We start from the raw sequence: 13,560 nt of genomic DNA on the forward strand, positions 1-13,560 counted from the left end.
TCCTTAAAGTAGCAAATAGACTATCTGTGGTTATTTAAAGTTGAAGTTTGAAAAATGGAGAGGTCAGGGATGTTTCATGGAGAATGCACTTGGAAGTTCAGCTGGAAGTTTGAGAAGAACCAAGATAGATGGATAGACGAAGAAGACATCCAAATGGCCAAAAGACACATGAAAAAGTGCCCAACATCGCTCGACATCAGGGAAATCCAAATCAAAACCTCAATGAGATACCACCTCACACCAGTCAGAATGGCTAAAATTAACAAATTAGGAAATGACAGATGTTGGTGGGGATGCGGAGAAAGGGGAACCCTCCTACACTGTTGGTGGGAATGCAAGCTGGTGCAGCCACTCTGGAAAACAGTATAGAGGTTCCTCAAAAAGTTGAAAATAGAGCTACCATACGATCCAGCAATTGCACTACTGGGTATTTACCCCAAAGATACAAATGTAGGGACCCGAAGGGGTACGTGCACCCCGATGTTTATAGCAGCAATGTCCACGATAGCCAAACTGTGGAAAGAGCCAAGATGTCCATCAACAGATGAATGGATAAAGAAGATGTGGTATATATATACAATGGAATAGTATGCAGCCATCAAAAGGAATGAGATCTTGCCATTTGCAACAACGTGGATGGAACTGGAGGGTATTATGCTGAGCGAAATAAGTCAAACAGAGAAAGACATGTATCATATGACCTCACTGATAAGAGGAATTCTTAATCTCAGGAAACAAACTGAGGGTTGCTGGAGTGGGGGGTGGGGTGGGAGGGATGGGGTGACTGGGTGATAAGACACTGGGGAGGGTATGTGCTCTGGTAAGCGCTGTGAATTGTGCAAGACTGTTGAATCTCAGATCTGCACCTCTGAAACAAATAATGCAATATATGTTAAGAAAAAAAAAAGAAGAAGATAGGAGGGGAAAAATGAAGGGGGGAAATCGGAGGGGGAGACGAACCATGAGAGACGATGGACTCTGAAAAACAAACTGAGGGTTCTAGAGGGGAGGGGGCTGGGAGGATGGGTTAGCCTGGTGATGGGTATTAAAGAGGGCACGTTCTGCATGGAGCACTGGGTGTTATGCACAAACAATGAATCATGGAACACTACATCTAAAACTAATGATGTAATGTATGGTGATTAACATAACAATAAAAAAATTTTTAAAAAGATAGATGGATAGGAAGGGCATTTTGCAGAGAGAGAAAAAGGAGATGATGTTTACAAATGAACTGTGTAGGTTAATTTGGCTGGAATAGACAAAAGCCTTCAAATTGAAAAGGCACACTGAGAAGTTGGAACTTGATCCCATGGGAAGTGGGCACCACCAAGTGTATTTAAGAAGGGCAATATAGTAAAAGTGGACTTTTTGGTGGAGATGTAAAAGAAACAGAAAAAGGAGGGAAGGAAGAGGCATCCACTTTTTGGTGGAGATGTGAAAGAAACAGAAAAAGGAGGGAAGGAAGAGGCACATCCCCTCAAAGGATTTTTGTTTGTTTCATTCTACCCCCAACCCTGGAAAAAACAAAAACTTCTAGGTGTGACTCATTTCTAAATCTTTCAAAAGTAACAATGCTACTAACAGACCAAATTATTTGTACATTTATAAACCTACAAATTGACTTTAGGTATGTGAGGAATATTTTTAAAAAACTAAGTAGTGTATATATCTAATTTCTTTGAAAGAATTTAGAATTCTGCATGGCTATAATTGTCCTATGGCTGCCACAAACTCCTTGAAGTGGTTTTGTTTTGTTTTTACAGATTTTTATTTATTTGAGAGAAAGTGAGAGAGAGCACAAGCGGGGAGAGGGGCAGAGCGAGAAGGAGAAGCAGACTCCCCGCTGAGCAGGGAGTCCAATGCGGGGCTCGATCCCAGGACCCCAGGATCATGACCTGGGCCGATCATGACCTGATGCTTAACTGACTGAGCCACCCAGACGCCCCTCCTTGAAGTTGTTTTGTAACACCACAAGCATTTTGATGGAAATATTGCTAAAATGTATTCTCTTTTTTCTGTCTTCATAAAAAGATAATAGAGTGAAGGTTTGCAGAAAAACAATACTTACACACTTTCAAAGTATTCCTCCACAAGATAGTTATTAAATACAAAGGGAAAAAATAGTTACTTTACAGTGCAAAAATATGGCAGACACCATCTTAACTAGGGATCAAAGGTGACATCATTAGTAATGGAAAAAATTGGTAAGACATGCCTTCCTGCATCATGCACTGAGAACAGAACGCCAAACATGCATAACCGGAATCATCAGACAAATGCGATGGAGGGGCATCCTGCTATACAATTGGCCTGTACTCTTCAAAAATGTTAATGTAAACGCAAGAAAAAAAGACTCAGGCAGACTGAGGTGACAGAAGGGATCTGACAACTCAAAGAAACTCATGATTCTCTACTATAATGGACATTATTGGGACAACTGGCAACATCTGAATAACACCAATATATTAGGGAACTGTACTGTATCAATATTAATTTCCTGATTTTCATAATTACATTGTGGTTATGTAAGATAATGCCCTTAGTCTTCAGGAAACATTAAATTACTTAAGGATAGGGGCACCTGGGTGGCGCAGTCGGTTAAGCGTCCGACTCTCAGTTTCAGCTCAGGTCATGATCTCAGGTTGTGGGATCGAGCCCCGCATTGGGCTCCATGCTGGGCGTGGAGTCTGCTCGAGATTCTCTCTCCCTCTTCCTGCTCCTCACGTTTGTGCTCTCTCTCTCTAAAATGGATAAATAAATCTATAAATAAACAAATAAATAATAAAGTACTGAACGATAATGGTCACACACACACAAAGTATTTAAGGATAAAGGACTGGCATTTCTGCTTTCATATAGTTGAGAAACACACACATGAGGGAGAGGGATTAAGAAAATGTAATAAAATGTTAACATTTGAGAAACCCAGCTGAAGGGTAAATGGTATTCTTTGCATTCTTTTGCACTTTTTTCTTGTCTGTCTGAAATTACATCAAAATAAAAATGGGAAAAAAAAGAATGTAATATTTCATTTAACTGGTTTTTTTGCTATTTGGTAATAGGACTTGTATGAACGTCAGGAACATAATATAATTTAGTGATGTTTCTGGGGCCACTTGGATATGCAGGGCTATTTGCCCCCATCTAGATGTCCCCAGCATGATTATTTTCGAACTTTGGTAAATGTTTTTAATTATTTACTATCTGCTCCATTCCAATCAAGTCATCAGCTAATGGCAGCTTGCCTTCAGTGGCCCCTCCTGTACCTCCTAATTAATTGCTCTGACCTATTTATAGGCTTAGAAAAACTCACCTAGTTCAGAGTTCATTTTACAGATAAAAGAACTCTGGCCCAGAGAGGGTAAGCAACTGATCCATATTATCAAGAACAGAAAAAGGATTTGAACAACTCCTTTGTTCTTTTTATGACATCATGCTAGTTTGATCAGTGTATAAAATAAGAGGAAATTGTTTCTTTATGAAGAACTGTGTTATGAGTAAAGCTCAAGAACTTGAAGGAACAGACTTTGTCATATTAATCTTAGCTGTCCATCGCCCACCCCCTTTTTTTTGCTTACTTTCAAGTAGACAGATAAGCCTCTGCAGATTAGTCAAGTGTTGGTGTATTCCAAGATATCCCCTCAAGCTTACTTTCTTTAAAAAAGAAACCCACATTTCATAGTCTCCAGACATTCTATAGCCTATGGAGTGCCTGGCTGAACTGCCCAAAGTTCAGATTATTACTCACTTAGATTTATAGACGTGAGACACAACCATGCTGCAAAAAAGCAAAAGGATGACACATGCTATGAAGTCATCTGCAACCAAATATAGTTAAAAATGTACAACAATTTTTGAGCACCTTATTCCTCCAAAAGTATTTTTCCAAATATTTTCAGATAACTAAATATTCTGCCTCCTGACTTATTATAAACATTTAATGGAATGAAATCTCCTGAAACCATTCTTTGGAGTCTTACTCCCCAGAGGACTGGCATTTACTCAAAGGCTTCTCTAGATGGCAAGAAATGCTTAAAACAATAAAGTCTGTCAAATGGCTGAAACTACCATTTTGAGAAGGCTGATATGAAATAACTTTTCGAGCCATTTGATATTTCAAATAATTTCCAAATCCAAATGTTTATGTATGGGTGAACTGTTTAAATAAATTTGGTATATCTATAAAAGGGAATACCGTGGTATCATAAGAAAGAATGAGGAAGTTCCTTAGTGTTGATATGAAATGATCTCCGAGACATATTATTAAATGAAAAAACCAAAACATAGACACACCATATACAAAAATTAACTCAAAATGGATCACAGACTTAAATGTGAGAACTAAAACTATAGAACTCTTAAAACATAGTAAATCGGGGTGCCTGGGTGGCTCAGTCGTTAAGTGTCTGCCTTCGGCTCAGGTAATGATCCCAGGGTCCTGGGATCGAGCCCCACATCGGACTCCCTGTTCCACAGGAAGCCTGCCTCTCCCTTTCCCACCCCCCACCCCCGGCTTGTGTTCCCTCTCTTGCTGTCTCTCTCTGTCAAAATAAATAAATAAAATCTTAAAAAACAACAACAACATAGTAAATCTTTGTGATATTGTATTAGGCAATGGCTTTTTTTTTTTAAATTTTATTTATTCATTTGAGAGAGAAAGAGCGCGCACAAGCAGGGGGAGCAGCGGACTCCCCACTGAGCTGGGAGCCAGACATGGGGCTCGATCCCATGACCTGGAGATCATGACCTGAGCCAAAGAGAGATGCTTAACCATCTGAGCCACCCAGGCGCCCCACAGGCAATGGTTTCTAAGATACGACACCAAAAGCACAAGCAATAAGAGAAAAACTAGGTAAACTGGACTTAAATCAAAATTAAAACTTTTGCACTTCAAAGGATACCATCAAGAAAGTCAACCTACAGAAAGAGATAAAATATTTGCAAATTTATATCTGATAAGGGGCTTGTATCCAAAATATACAAAGATTTAAACTCAACAATAAAAAGACAAACCAATTAAAAAATGAGCAAGGACTGGAATAGATATTTCTCCAAAAAAGATAACAAATAACCCAATAAGTAAACAAAAAGATGCTGCAACATCACTTACTATCAGAGAGATGTAAATGAAAACCACATGAGATGCCACTTCACACCTACTAGGATAATGATCATCAAAAAGATATTAACAAGTATGGGTGAGGATGAGGCGAAATTTAAACTCTATGTTGCTGGTGGGAATGTAAAATGGTGTGGGCCTTGGAAAACAGTTTGGCAGTTGCTCAAATGATTAAACACAGAGTTACTATATGACTTAGCAATTCTACTAAGTATACATCCAAGAAAACTGAAAACATGCCCATCAGCTGGTAAACAGGTAAACAAAGTAAGGTATATCCATACAATGGAATATTTTTCAGCCATAAAAAGAACTGAAATATCGATACATGCTACATCACGGATGTACCTGGAAAACATAATCCTAAGGAAAACTAGATGCAAAAGGTCCCATATCAGCGATTCCACTTACAAGAAATTTCCAGAATAGGCAAACCCACAGAAACAAACAAAAGATTAGTGCGGGTTGCAGGTAGAGAGGAATGGGGAGCGATCACTAAAGAGTACGGGATTTTTTTTTTTTAAGATTTTATTTATTTGAGAAAAAGGGAGAAAGCAAGAGAGAGAGAAAGAGAACGAGAGTGAGAGAGCGCACATGCACACGAGCAGGGGGAGGGGCCGAGGGAGAGGGAGAAGCAGACTCCCTGCTAAGCAGGTCCAGGTCCCTGGCATCATGACCTGAGCTTAAATCAGATGCTAAACCCACTGAGCCATTCAGGTGCCCAGAGTACTGGATTTCTTTATGGGGTAATGGCAGTGTTCTAAAACTAGGTAGTAATGATGGCCACACTATGTGAATATACTAAAAACCACTGAATTTTACACTTTAAAGGGGTGAATTCTATAGTAGGTGAATTATATCTCAATAAAACCACTGCTTAAAAAAAGAGCAAGCTGCTGAACGTGTATGGGATGCTGTCAACTTACAGGTTTGCTCATGTCTCAATAAAATATCTCTGGAATGATACACAGGAAACTAACGTTAGCCTCCTCAGCAAGGACTCTGGAGAGATTTTCTACCATGTACTCTCATTTTTAACTTTGAACGATGCCAATACAGCAGTATTCAATTTTTATTAGAAGTGAAATGAAATTAGAAAATGTTTTTAATAGACTAGTCCCTTCCACTAGTTTAACAATGCAAAATTCTGCGTAAAACAATACATTCAGGGGCTGCAGATGGTATAATGAATGTTACAATTAGCTGGAAGGAACAGAAAAATTAGCAGTTCTCTATACTGTTTAATTCTGGTTCCATTAACTTTTCCTCATTGGTCTTCTAACTCTCTATCTCAGTGGCTCTCTGATGAACAAATTTTCTGTGCCTCTTTTATTTGGAGACCCAAACTGAACAAATATCTCCTATAATGGATCAAATTCCCAAACTTGAAAAAAAACCACAAACCAAGGGACGCCCGGGTGGCTCAGGTGATTAAGCGTCTGCCTTGGGCTCAGGTCATGATCCTAGGGTTTGGGGATCAAGTCCTGCATGGGGCTCTCTGCTCAGCGGGGAGCCTGCTTCTCCCTCTGCCTGCAGCTCCCCCTGCTTGTGTGCTCTCTCTCTCCGACAAATAAATAAAATCTTAAAAAAAAAAAAACAAAAACACAAACCAAAAACCTATTTTTAAAAAATTCTGTGATAAAATCTTCCTCTACCAGATGTTATATTTTAGAGGAAAGTAAAAATAAATAGCTCTTAATTTAGGAATAAATTTCAGAATAAATGACCCTTAGGAGAAAGCCAAACACAGCTTAGAAACAACACTTCCTACATGCTTCCCCCCAAATTTCCATCCAGCTAGATGAAAACTGCCTGCCCTATGAAAGCCATTCTCTATTTTCCACCAGCAGTCGTAGAGGTAGTCCAGAAACAGGCTTCCAGAATAGGCCACCAAACCCCAACTCCACTCTCAACTGGGGCAGAAGGAACAGCCCCATTCAGTGAAGTTCTTCCTTCCAGTTAATTCCACAGCATCCAGCTAGCTCCTTCCATTTGGGAGAGCTCTGTACTACTGATTTTATTTGACATACTGCATTACCTACAATCTTCTGTTAACTATGTCAATGCTGCTCACCCCCTCGCTGACGTGAACAGGGGCCGGCTGCTTTACGAGGCTACAGGGGAACATCAATACAGCTCAACTCCCCTGCCTGCCACATCAAGTCCTTCCAAGGCTGGCTCCAGGTTACCATTCTGCCAGTTTATCCGTCTCCCCATCTCGCCCCAGCTCCAACATCCCTGCCACACCAAACTCCTAACCCTTTCTCCAACACAATACACTCCATAACAACAACATGCTTTATGCACGCTCTTCTCTTTGTCTGGAATGCCATCTCTACCAACCCACTCGCTCAAACTGGGCCAACGCCTACTTTTTTTTTTTTTTAAAGATTTTATTTATTTATTTGAGGTAGAGAGAGTAAGAGAGCATGAGCAGGGGGGCAGAGGGTGAGGGAGAAGCAGACTCCCCACTGAGCAGGGAGCCTGATGTGGGGCTCGACCCCAGGATCCTAGGATCATGACCTGAGCCGAAGGCAGACGCTTAACTGACTGTGCCCCTTTTTTACGAAGTTTAAATGAAATTATGTTGAAAAGACATAAAGTTATAAAAATTAGCATATTTCATCAATTCTAAGATGCCATTGATGGTTAAGACACATTATTTTATGTGCCATCAGCAACTAAAAATGCTGGTTCTAACTCACCAACAATTGTAAGGCATATCCCAAAGTCAGAGATATTCAAATGTGACAAACTGTCTTAAAGATATGCAGTAAACCACAAATCTTAAAGGTAAAGATGTTGTTTTCTGTTTACTTATAACACATCTCTTGATAATTGTTTCCCAGTCTCTCCCAGGCCTTCGGCATCTAAAAGTCTGAATTTTATTCACATTTGCCGCCTCCCAACAGTTAGCCCAGAACCTAAAATCCAAGATATGCACAATAAAATAAGAGTCCCATTTATTAAATTTAAAAATAAGAAAATTAAGCATCTGCTTAATAAAGTACAAAAAGAATGTCATAAAACTTAAAAATCCTTAATGCCATAAAAATAAGACTTTAAAAAAAAATAACTTCTTTGCCTATTAATGATCAAGGGAATACCAAATATTTCAGCATCAGGGTTAACCCAAACATATAAGACATGTTAAATATTTTCAATGTTTTTAAAAGATACACAGGACATGGCCTTGTATGACGGTTCCAAAAACATTCTTGACATTGGAGTTTGCAGAACCTCCCATTTGCAATATTAGATTAATGTGACACGGTATTTACTTCAGTCCATGGACAACATTTCTGCCCCATAATGTACCTAATGATAAGCACTTAAAAATATATTTGTAATAAAGAGTCTGAAGTTTGCTGACAGCTTCCAAGCTGTCCCGCTCCCCTGTCCCTAGGCAGGGTGGTAAGAAAGTCCAGGTGATTCCTCCTGTGGATCAGGCAGGAGGTTACAACCAACCACCACTCAGCAGCACGATGGGAGCCCGTGCCCCAGCCCCACCATCTCATCACGGTAAAAGGAAAGCCAGTCCACTTTCCCTGTTCTTTGAAGCCACTTTTGAACCTGCCTGGGAAGCCTGCCCTGCTCTTCTCAGAGAGCGTCATGACAGGCTGAGCAAACCTCTTCATACCCTCTGGGTGCATACATATGTGACATCTTTGTTCCCACACCTGAACCAGATACTGTGGGGACGGGAGGGGGTCCATCCCACCTCTGCGGTGCCCACAACAATACTGACTCTAATTTCACTCCCAATTAAAAGGAAACACATTTAATGAAACCAGCAGATCGAATGATGTTCACTCACTGCTGCTGTAAAGGGTCCATGAAAAGGACTGTTATTAAGGCCTATGAGCTTGTTTCAGAGGGAGGGGGTAGGTGTACCATCTGTCTACTTGCAGGTTCCTACAGGACTCTTAGACTTCATTTAGTCACACTTTCTAATGGATCTTATCTGTTTTACATGTCAAAAGTTGTCCCCCTTGTAAGGTACATTTTTTAACAAGCTATCACAATTTTTCCTGAAAACCTACCAGTGTGGTGGTTATGTGGTCTGTCACCGTAGAAGCCAGAGGGCTACGTGAAATCGCAATGATGTGTAACCTGGGGCAAAGACCCCTTTGTGCCTCAGTTTTGTCTTTTTTTTTAAAAATTTTTAAAAAGATTTTATTTATTTGAGACAGAGAGAGAGAGCATGAATAGGGGGAGAGGCAAAGGGGGAGGGAGAAGCAGACTCCCTGCTGAGCTGGGAGCCCAAAGTGGGACTCGATACCAGGACCCTGGAATCATGACCTGAGCCAAAGGCAGATGCTTAATGGACTGAGCCACCCAGGAGCCCCTCAGTTTCTTCTACTGTAAATGTGTTCTAATAATAGTGTCTACTTCACAGGGTTATTACAAGAGTGAAATGAGTTAATATCCCACTTAAGGGTTGTAAGCAGCTTAAAGGAACGTCTGCCCTATGGTCAGCTCCACACGTGCCTCTGACAAATAAATAAGCAGTTGCAATAACACTTAGGAATATTTGTGCAACGTGATGCTTCTGGGCTCTAAAAGGTACCCTCAAAATAGACAACAGCCCCTCCCTTCTCTGAAAAACTGCTGCATCAGTAAGGAGTCCAAAAGTGTTGGTCCCATTTATTTCATGCATATTTGTTATCTCTCCAAATGGACTCTAAGCACCTTGTATGCAGGGGCGCTTGGGTGGCTCCCATCAGTTAAGTGTCTGCCTTTGGCTCAGTCCTGATTCCAGGGTCCTGGGATCGAGTCCCACGTTGGGCTCCCAGCTCAGCAGGGAGCCTGCTTCTCCCTCTGTCCCCTGCTCCTGCTATCTCTCTCTCTCTCTCAAATAAATAAAATCTAAAAATAATCACCTTGAGTACAGACAGAGGCCACTCCCACCACCTTTCACTGTACCTGCCACAGGTGAAGTGTCAGCCTCCTCAGTTGTAGACAGTAATGCGAGTGGGCTGGCTGGTTTCGGCGATGGTGTAACAGCGCTAGAAGGAGAGGCTAGAAAGGCTGCCCAGCCCACCCCAGTGAGCTCTATCTATTTTTCTCGAAATGGAAGGTGTTCTAAAGTAATCTGTAAGTAAAGACCGTTCAGCAATTGTTCATGCAGAGTCCAGAGACAGAGGCTAAGTTAACCAGGACCGGAGCACTGGAAAATAAAACAGTATGATCCACCGACAGAAAACAAGAGGCATCATTACGTTTATTTACTTAAACTCTGCCCACTTATATGAAGGAGTTGATGTTGCTTACTATAAATACATATAAATATAAATATTGAATAAAATACGGAAATCAGGAAAAATGTAAGTTAAAATAAAAGGCCGATATTGGGGGTAGGAGAATAGAACACAGATATGCAGGAGATATGGTCCATTACTGGCTAAAACAAAGCTTTTCCTGGCCAGTGTCCAGGAGAGATTTCTCATGTACATTATTAGGTAGGGCACGCTGAGTAATGCAAGGGACGTGTCCCCAGGAACAACCTATAGTAGTAAATAGTGAGTTTTCTTTTTAATATTTTATTTATTTATTTGACAGAGAGAGACACAGCGAGGGAGGGAACACAAGCAGGGGGAGTGGGGGGGGGGCGGGGAAGCAGGCTTCCTGCAGAGCAGGTAGCCTGATGCGGGGCTCGATCCCAGGACCCTGGGATCATGACCTGAGCCGAAGGCAGACGCTTAACGACTGAGCCACCCAGGCGCCCCAATAGTGAGTTTTATAAAGCAAGCTCTCCTGACACCCTTTAAAAAAAAAAAAAGCTAACAACATGACACCACAACAAATTCAAAGAAAGCAACTGTGTAAGGGGCCAAAGCGCAAGTGTCCAAGCACAAAGCCTAACCAAGGACGAAATGTGGAACCGCTACAGAAATAAACGGACTGTGTATCACTTCAACAATCCTGTACAAATATCACTTCCCTTAACTGGGCTCCTGACAAAAGTTGTTTGGTGAAACATTTCCGTTATATTCTTTGCCAGTGTGGTCTGTGTTGATTATCAAAGGCAGAACCACATTCTTAACAGATCAAAGAACAGAGCAGGTTGAAAAAACTACGGTGCCAAATCAAAGCTGTGTGTGGCCGGGCTCTGTGGCCATCTCACCCACAGGTCGGAGGTGAGCGATGGGTAGGCCCCTTGAAAGCAATGACAGCACTTTTCTTTAACTCTGGGAATGCTCCAGAATAAATTACAAATGATGGGTCACACTGCCAACTCTAGAACACAGAGCACAGGCACGATCCTAGTCCAGAAATTTCCCACAGTACTTGCTGCCATCGGCCACATAGTCTGTAGGGCCCAAGCCAGGAGTGGGGAAAGGCTTGGTACCTGGATCAGGAGGGTGAAGGTCCACAAAACTCTGAGTAGATGAAAAGAGATGGTAGGGTTTCCCCAAAGCGGTAGTCCTCGCTGCATACAATGAAGGGACAGAGGGCAAGGAAAGTAGGAGCATTTGCAAGGGAGTGAGTGGTTCTAACAATGGACCAGAGACTCTAGGCTGGAGAGGGAGAGAGGAGCAGCCAGGAAGTGACTAATGTAAGTAAGAGAGTGGGGAGGCTTCGGAAGTAATGAGTTCCAGAAAGTACCACAGTCAGACTCTAAGAAGGAGGTGGTGCTCGAATAGGGTGAGATTTGGGAGTTGGTGCATTTTCTGGTAATGACAAGGTTCAGAAAGACAAGGGGGTAGGAGAGATGGGTGGTGTAGCAGATGTTCAGAGCACTAAGAAACAACTCCTCAAGAGAGATCGCACACCCGGGGACTCCCTGCAGGTGACTGTGCTCACCAGGGATATGACAAATGAAGGGTAAATCCAGACGTTCCCTGAGAGTGAAGTACAAAACAAACTCTGGCTGCATTCCCCAGGTACCAGCTGCTCAGCGGGTTCCCCCCCTACAGGCTTTGTGGGGAGGGGGAGTGCCATGGCAATGCGTATGGGAAGGCAGCACCTACTGCAAATTTCAGAGCTCAACTTCCACACTTTTAGAAGGTACATTAATACCTTAAAATTCTAGAAAGTTTTAATTTTTATTTTAAAAATTCAGAAAGCTCCTCTATTTCAAAACTTTAAACTAATAAACTTTAATAAATAGCAACACTTAGCTAATGGTGACCAACAAATACATTCAACAGACACCTACTGGATTCCTGATGTGTTCTAGGTACTTTTCTGGGCCTTGGTGTAGATTCACACTCTGGTGGGAGAGCCAAGAAAGAAGAGACAAAAGGAAAAAAATACTATATTTTCAGCTATAAATAGTAGGGAGAATACCAACAGGAGCAATGGAGATCAGCAATAACGCTCAGTTTTACTTTGGCCCACACTTGTGTTCACTTTTGTGCACCCTGACTCCTAAGTCATCCAATGCATCCATCAGTTATATTCCTACTGATGTGGGAAACACAGGCAGAAGGAAATGTAGATAAAATTTAAATTCCTTATAACCTGCAGCCCATTGACAAATACTTGAGATAGGCAGAGTATAACTTTCCTCCAGGAACTCCCAACTGTCTCATGCTTTGCTAGAGGGGGAAAACAACCTTAGCTTGACAATAGCCAGGCCTCCAGGGTCCTGTGAGTCTTCTTTAGCATATGAAAGTCCTTTTTGGAAACCTCCCTTGGTCTTTACCTTCCCCAACTCCAAAGTTTATATAATCAGCCATTCCTCACAACCACGTGCAGCTCTTCTGCCCAACGGTCTCGTCCCCATGCTTTAATAAAACCACCCTCTTACACCAAAGATGTCTCAAGAATTCTTTCTTGGCCGTGGGCTCTGAAACCCACCACTTCCAACCACATCACTGCCATGGAGAGAAAGTTGTTTCAGACTATCTTGGCTTCCACTGAGCTGATCCCATTTTCGCTGGGCAATCTTGTGAGGACAGTCTATCTTTGCACAGGGAGAAAAATGCACTACCAACCCCACCCACTTAACTATTCTAGTCCCCATTTATAATGCTCACTGTAAGTTAATAAGCTAACATTATGTTCTTGCTGGGTATCACGTCCTTGAGAACTTGGTTAGACAGCTTCCCCCTGAGCCCTATCACTGTCAAATCCATGTCTGGACTCCCTGGATTTTGAAGTCCCAAGTTCTAGAAGGACCTGCCTCCTTATTTTCACTCAGTCTCTGCTCTAATGCTTACAGTTCCCACCTGGGGTTCAGTTTAACAGTTCACCTCCTATCTACTGAACACTTAACTATGTTCTAGGTATAGTGCTAAGTGCTGGAGACCTAGAGAGAATAAGACACAGCTTCTGCATGTGGAGAGGCAATCTTATAAAAAGATAATTTTAGGGGTGCCTGGGTGGCTCAGCTGGTTAAGTGTCTGCCTTCGGCTCAGGTCATAATCTAAGGGTCCTGGGATCGAGTCCCGTAGGGCCCCCTGCTCAGTGGGGAGTCTGCTTCTCCCCCA

General features: G+C 41.9%; 1 protein-coding gene across 1 annotated transcript in view; it reads right to left on the bottom strand.

Moving 5' to 3' along the window:
• The window catches only part of MPZL1 (myelin protein zero like 1), a 62,459-nt gene that overhangs the window by 36,746 nt on the left and 12,153 nt on the right, over positions 1–13,560 (bottom strand). The gene's annotated exons all lie outside the window — the stretch shown is intronic.

The sequence above is a fragment of the Neomonachus schauinslandi genome, chromosome 6 (assembly GCF_002201575.2).
Source record: "Neomonachus schauinslandi chromosome 6, ASM220157v2, whole genome shotgun sequence".
NCBI classification, from domain to species: domain Eukaryota; kingdom Metazoa; phylum Chordata; class Mammalia; order Carnivora; family Phocidae; genus Neomonachus; species Neomonachus schauinslandi.